General features: G+C 41.4%; 1 long non-coding RNA gene across 1 annotated transcript; it reads left to right on the top strand.

Moving 5' to 3' along the window:
* The first annotated feature begins 4,168 nt into the window (after positions 1–4,168).
* On the top strand, positions 4,169–5,454 carry LOC146493520 (uncharacterized). The gene is made up of 2 exons (XR_014871817.1): positions 4,169–4,456; positions 4,620–5,454. It is a non-coding gene; the product is annotated as an uncharacterized LOC146493520 (long non-coding RNA).
* Positions 5,455–5,799: the final 345 nt, after the last annotated feature.

Below are 5,799 nucleotides of genomic sequence, written 5' to 3'. Positions count from 1 at the left end.
ATCCCTCCTGACATGTGTTCAAACTTGGTGACCAACTTCAAACTCTTATTGTTGAGTTTCATGTTTTGATTTGGGATCAAATATTTATTCCACTCAATGGCCATGGCCATGCCAATACTTTTATGTAATGTGTTGATATTCTGTCTCTCTCCATTAAAATGACACTAGCAAAAAAATGATCAATTCAGCCATGGATGAAATAATGACTCCCCCCCACTATACCAGTAAACATCTTAATGGGTCTTTGCTGGTGTACTTGTATGCCTGATGCAACCTGATGTCAAAATAAGCTTGGAATTTATGGCTCCAAGCTTATTTTCTTTTTTCTTTTTAAAAAAAATTGCAAACATGCGCACACTTCATGATCTGAGAAAACAAGAAATACACTACACGAAATTGAGTCAGAAGGAGTATTACAATGCATCTTGTGATTTTGGGTGCAGATGTAGACAAAATTGAAAATGTGATGCAATGGCTCGTGTTCGCAATATTTTTGCAGCGAGTAAAAATGTTTAAACAAGTCTGGATGAGAAAGTCAGGGAGAGAAGTCAGCTCAAGTTGTATATTATTAATCAGTAATATCTCAACAGTAGTTTGCTTGCTTAAAGAGTATATATATATATATATATATATATATATATATATATATATATATATATATACACACACTTTTGAAAGCATCCCAATTTAATTTCAATAGTTGTTTTACAACTCCGTCAAGTGCTCAATAAACTATATAGATAGTCAAAATCATAACCTATATTAGGCTCCTGCATTACTACGTATTTTGAACAAGGGTGAATTAATATAAACTAATAAAAATAAAAAAATTAGGAAACATGAGGGCATGCACTCTAACTCCCTGGTACCTCAGTTGTGGAGGGGAGTGGTCCTTCCACTAATGAGGACAGTGGCTTTCTCTTTTACTCTTACAGCTATCCTCCAGATTAGCTTGCTCATTGAATAATCAATCCAAAAATCCCAATCTTTTATCCAGGTAGATATATTCATACACAGGTGTTTGTTTGTGAAACAAGTGATGAGGAAAAAGGCAAGGTCCAAAAGTCAGGCAACAGGTCATGCACAATCACGAGGAAGTACAAAAACACACAAGGAGTCTGGGGAAATGCAACAAACACTGGCAGGCTTGAGTCTCAGTCAACCTGCCAGCTCATACACTGAAGAGACTGACTGACTACCTCAACACAGGTGTGGCAAGAAAATGATGGAAAACTGAACAAAAAAGCTGGAAGAAAAAGGAAAAAGCTAAACGATTTCACATGGAGTGACTAAACTGAAACTCAGTCTTAGGGCAAAGGAGAAAAGAGGAAGCTTACGGGACAAATCTAACGGGTTGTTGTGAAGGAGTGTGTTTAAACCCAAAATAAAGTACTTTTTGGTGTCCTAAATGAGAAGTAAAAAGTGGATGAAAAGGAAAAGAATCCTGTAATCATCTGGCTGAGAAACTTGTGAAACCACCTCTCAAACCTCTTGATGTGGACTCTGTATGTGTGTCCCCTTTGATAATGTTATATTGCCTGAGTTGGGGCATTAAGGCATTGACATCTTGTTTGTCGCTCTATGAGCCAGAGACATCTGACATTCAGCATTTAATGGAATGCTTTATTAACCCTCTCGAGGCAGGCGTTGCCAATTTGCAGCAGTTAAAAACTAACAACCTGATTACCCCACATACATATTTTATGAGGGTTTTTTTTACTCAGAAGTACCACTGCAGGACTTGGTTGTGCATTAGCAACAAAAAGTTTAATTTGAGCCTGAGAGGGTTAAGATTCTAAAGTGTGGGTGCCTGTTGCTGAATCACCGCACCGATTAAGAGCAGAAGTGTTTGACACGACAGGATGTGTCACGTATTCATGAGCGTTTGCTTTTTTGAACACCACATGACTGGGATTTTTAGTCGGTACTTAAGAAGTTTTTCCTCTGAGAAACGTTTAATTTATCTGTGCAGCACTTATCGGTAAAAAAAATGTTACTGTCAAAAATGTCATGTCACTTTCCTTTTGGCTCTTGGAGGAGGCGGACGCACTTTTCCCCCTCTCCTCTCCCTTATCTTCCTTGCTTAGTTCTCATGTCCTTGTCTAGTCTCGTGTTTTTTGTATTACTTTCCCTTGAACACTCTCTCACAGTCTGTTTCTAAAACCTAAAGAGAATTATGGATCTGATCAACTGGTCTCTGTGATGGACCGAGCAGTGTAAGAAACTTAGGCACAGGTTAAAGTCCAAAAAAATTATTTTTTATTTAACCCAAAAAACATAATTGGTTAAATCATGCAAAAAGAATCAAAATCTTGGGCTCATAAAAGAGGTCAAAATAACAAAACTCTACTCAAAGTTGACAACACTACTGATAACTTAAACAAACTGACCTAACTTAAGGAGACAAAGGGGAAACTTAAATAGTGGCTGATCAGCCCACAAAAAACACGAGAAGGGGTAAAACACACAAAACCTAACTAATACTAACATAATGAACTCCAATTCCCCACCATGGTCCCGAGTTATGGCATAAACCAATTTGTAGTCTTCCTTTAAAGCTCGCTCCGCCCCTTTTCCACCTCTTGGCTCCTTAATCAAGGGACTGGAACAGCTGCAACTAATGCCGGGCTCACACTGTGCGATTTTTGGCCCATTTTGAGCCGATTTTTGAGTCGTGCGACCGTTTTGGCGATCGGCCCGATTTTGGCCTTCATCGTGCGTCGTGCATCGTGTAGTATATGTGGGGTAACGAGAAGCGATTAACACCTCATGACCAGCTCCCGATCATCAATCGCTTGGTCGTGAGGATCTCAAACCTGTTTGAAATCCTCGCGACCGTCGTGAGGGTGTCACCGCAGTTTCTCACACTGCGCACGCGCAAACAGCGAAAAAGATGGCGCAGCACGGCAGTGCAGCGTGTGATCTGGACACAAGCGATGGAGGCACTTGTAGAACTTTGGAAAGCTCATCCAAGCCTTTTCGATGTGGCCTCACAAAATTATCACGACCATAGTCGATGTGATTGAGCAGCAATGTCTATCCTGAAAATAGTTGGATAGACATTGCTGCTCAATCACAGCTGCTTGATCAATGTTTTTCATTAGCAATTTAGCAAAGTTGATGGCGGTGGTGTGCGTGTCTGTGTGAGTGAAAGACAGAGGGAGAGCGAGCGACAGAATTTCTGTTATAACCTTCATTTTATGGACGCACAGTGTGAGCACTCAGGTCGCATCAGAGCATCGGGTCGTATAGTGTGAGACCCGGCATCGTGACCTACGAACTTCTAACCCCTGTGAGTCAATCGTACAGTTTGAGCAGAACCTGAATCGCGCGACTGAAAAAATTGCACAGTGTGAGCTCGGCATAAGGTAACTCAGAAAACAAAAGATTAATCATACATAACAGTGTAAACTAAGATGTGCGCACTTATTTTAGAATGCAGTGTTATGTGGATATGTGAATTAACTCTAAACCAAAACTAGTTATTTATTGTCTTGTAAATTAATTCCTATATTTAAAGAAAGTGAATGTGAATGCAATGTTACTTATAAGCCTCTACACAAACATGGTGGGTATTACCACTGTGTGGCTGTAAGTGCAGCCATCACAGTCTCTGAATGCTACTGACACCCTTTTCTCAATGAGAAGTCTGGGCTCGGGAGAGCCCGAGTGCCCTGGAGGGACTTTCCCTGCCGGGTACACGATGGACGGGTGGCAGACATGGAGGGTCGTGTGCCTGGCGGGACTGTCGATCGAGGACACTGAAGATATCTACCTATTCGGAACCATGATAACCTGGGTTCTTGCTGATCGGAGCTGGCTTGGCCCTGGCTTATCGGAGAATTAAGACAGTGGAACCGGCTGTTCAAACCGCCCCAAGGCTGCCCGCTGGGATTGAAACGATGGGACGAGGCGCGACTTTTCAGAAAGGGCTCACTGAGTGCAGCATGGTTAAGAGCTTGGAGGCGCTTACGGCTGCAGTGAATACTCAGAATAAGACCTCTGAGCGTACATTGGATTACATCAAGGAAAAGTCCACTCAGAACAACACCTCTGAGTGGACGTTGGATTACATTTTGGAACAGCTGACTGCGGTCGTGAGGTCTCAGAACCTGCTCTTTGAGCAAAAGAATAACAACACCACGGAACTGAAGGTTAATAATGTAATGTTATGTGCACGTTGAGAATTTTAGCATCTCCTAGTGGTTAGCTGGGAGACTGCGGGCAAGTGATTTTTTTCTGTGGTTTGGATTGTATTCCTTCCTATTGGATGTTTAGGATCACATGAGTGGGGTAATACAGGAAGCTGTTTTCTATTGGATGATTAGAGTCACCTGAGTGGGGTAATGCAGGAAGCCATTTTAGTATTGGGGATTTGCACAATGAGGTGTATCAGAAGTCTCCCTGTCTAATCCTTCAACATCCACCTGTGTTATGCCATGGAGAAGCTTTGTTTGTAAGTTTGAATTGTGTTTCATCTTTATGAGTAGTGAGTGATGTATATTTTATTGATTTATGCATATTTGGAGAGATTTATATATAAATACCTAAATCTGTTCGCCATGTGAAGCAAATGCATAATTCTTCATTGAGCATATTTATTTTTTGTATTTTTGTAGTTTCACAAGTTCTGGGAAAGCACTGTAAGATGTACATTGATGAAGACAAACAAGTAAACAGCCCTCAACTTTACTTTCACGTCTGACTCATCATTCAACGCTTTCAGTGCCTACGGCATATGTTTAGCTATCTGTCACTTCGTGTACCAGAACCACGCACGCAGCGGACAGAATAAATAACATCATGGAGAAACTCGCGGCTATCCAACGGGAGATTGAGAGACCAGTGTCGGAGTGTTAAAGAACAGCTTGAAATTCTCATGAGTTGTTGCAAAAGAAAAATTACCATCATAATCTGGCTACCCCTTCGGCACCAGCTGTGGGCTCAAGGCTGGAGCCGAACAAAAACTCCCTGATAACGACTGTGTTTAGACTGTTCCTTCCCATTCCAGGCAAGGCCACCTGGGTTGGCTGGAAGACTGTTTACTTAGCCTGGCAGGGCGAAGGACACTGTCTCAGCTGAACTATGGACACGCTCACACATACATATACTGATAAGCACTCACTGACGCATCACCCTCCCTACCCCGGATCCAACGCCACCTCCAACGCTTACCTCCCCTCTGATGTGGACATCGGGTCAGCTGGAGGCGCAGTCGAAGATTGCAGCGGTCCCAGATCAGATGTACACACTGGAACACTTTCCCATGTTGCTTGTCTGTGTTTATTGTGCTATGGTGTGTTGATATCTGTGCATTCCTGTATTATCCTTTTGTGTTACACATTTCAATGTTTTTTTTCCTCGCTACCTAGCCTGACCTGTCTCCCCAATGTGATGTTTGTGTATTGTATGTACGGTCGGCAAGGTCTGTCATCTCGGTTGTGGGCAAAAGACCTGCAACTGACAAATAAATAAATAATAAATAAATCTCATCTCATCATATTTGCATCACTTACAGCAGTGACATTTTGTGTGACTCTTCTTTTAATAGCATTATAGTTACACATATGTGTATCTGTAATGCACATATTACAGTATGACTATATTATGTGTATAGACATACTGTATTATGGCCCATGAAGACTCCATAGGGCTTATATTGCATGCCGAAGGCAATATTTTATCTTTTATTTCCAAATGGAAAGGTATACAAACCCAATTTTAAAAAAATGGTCCTGTGTAAAAAGTTAATTTAAAAATGTGGTGAGCTGCACTGCATTTGCTTAACTTATTCACAGA

Source organism: Neolamprologus multifasciatus, chromosome 22 (assembly GCF_963576455.1).
Source record: "Neolamprologus multifasciatus chromosome 22, fNeoMul1.2, whole genome shotgun sequence".
In the NCBI taxonomy this organism is placed as follows: Eukaryota; Metazoa; Chordata; class Actinopteri; order Cichliformes; family Cichlidae; genus Neolamprologus; species Neolamprologus multifasciatus.
Note: the sequence above shows the minus strand (reverse complement) of the source record. Positions and strands in the feature narration are given on the sequence as shown.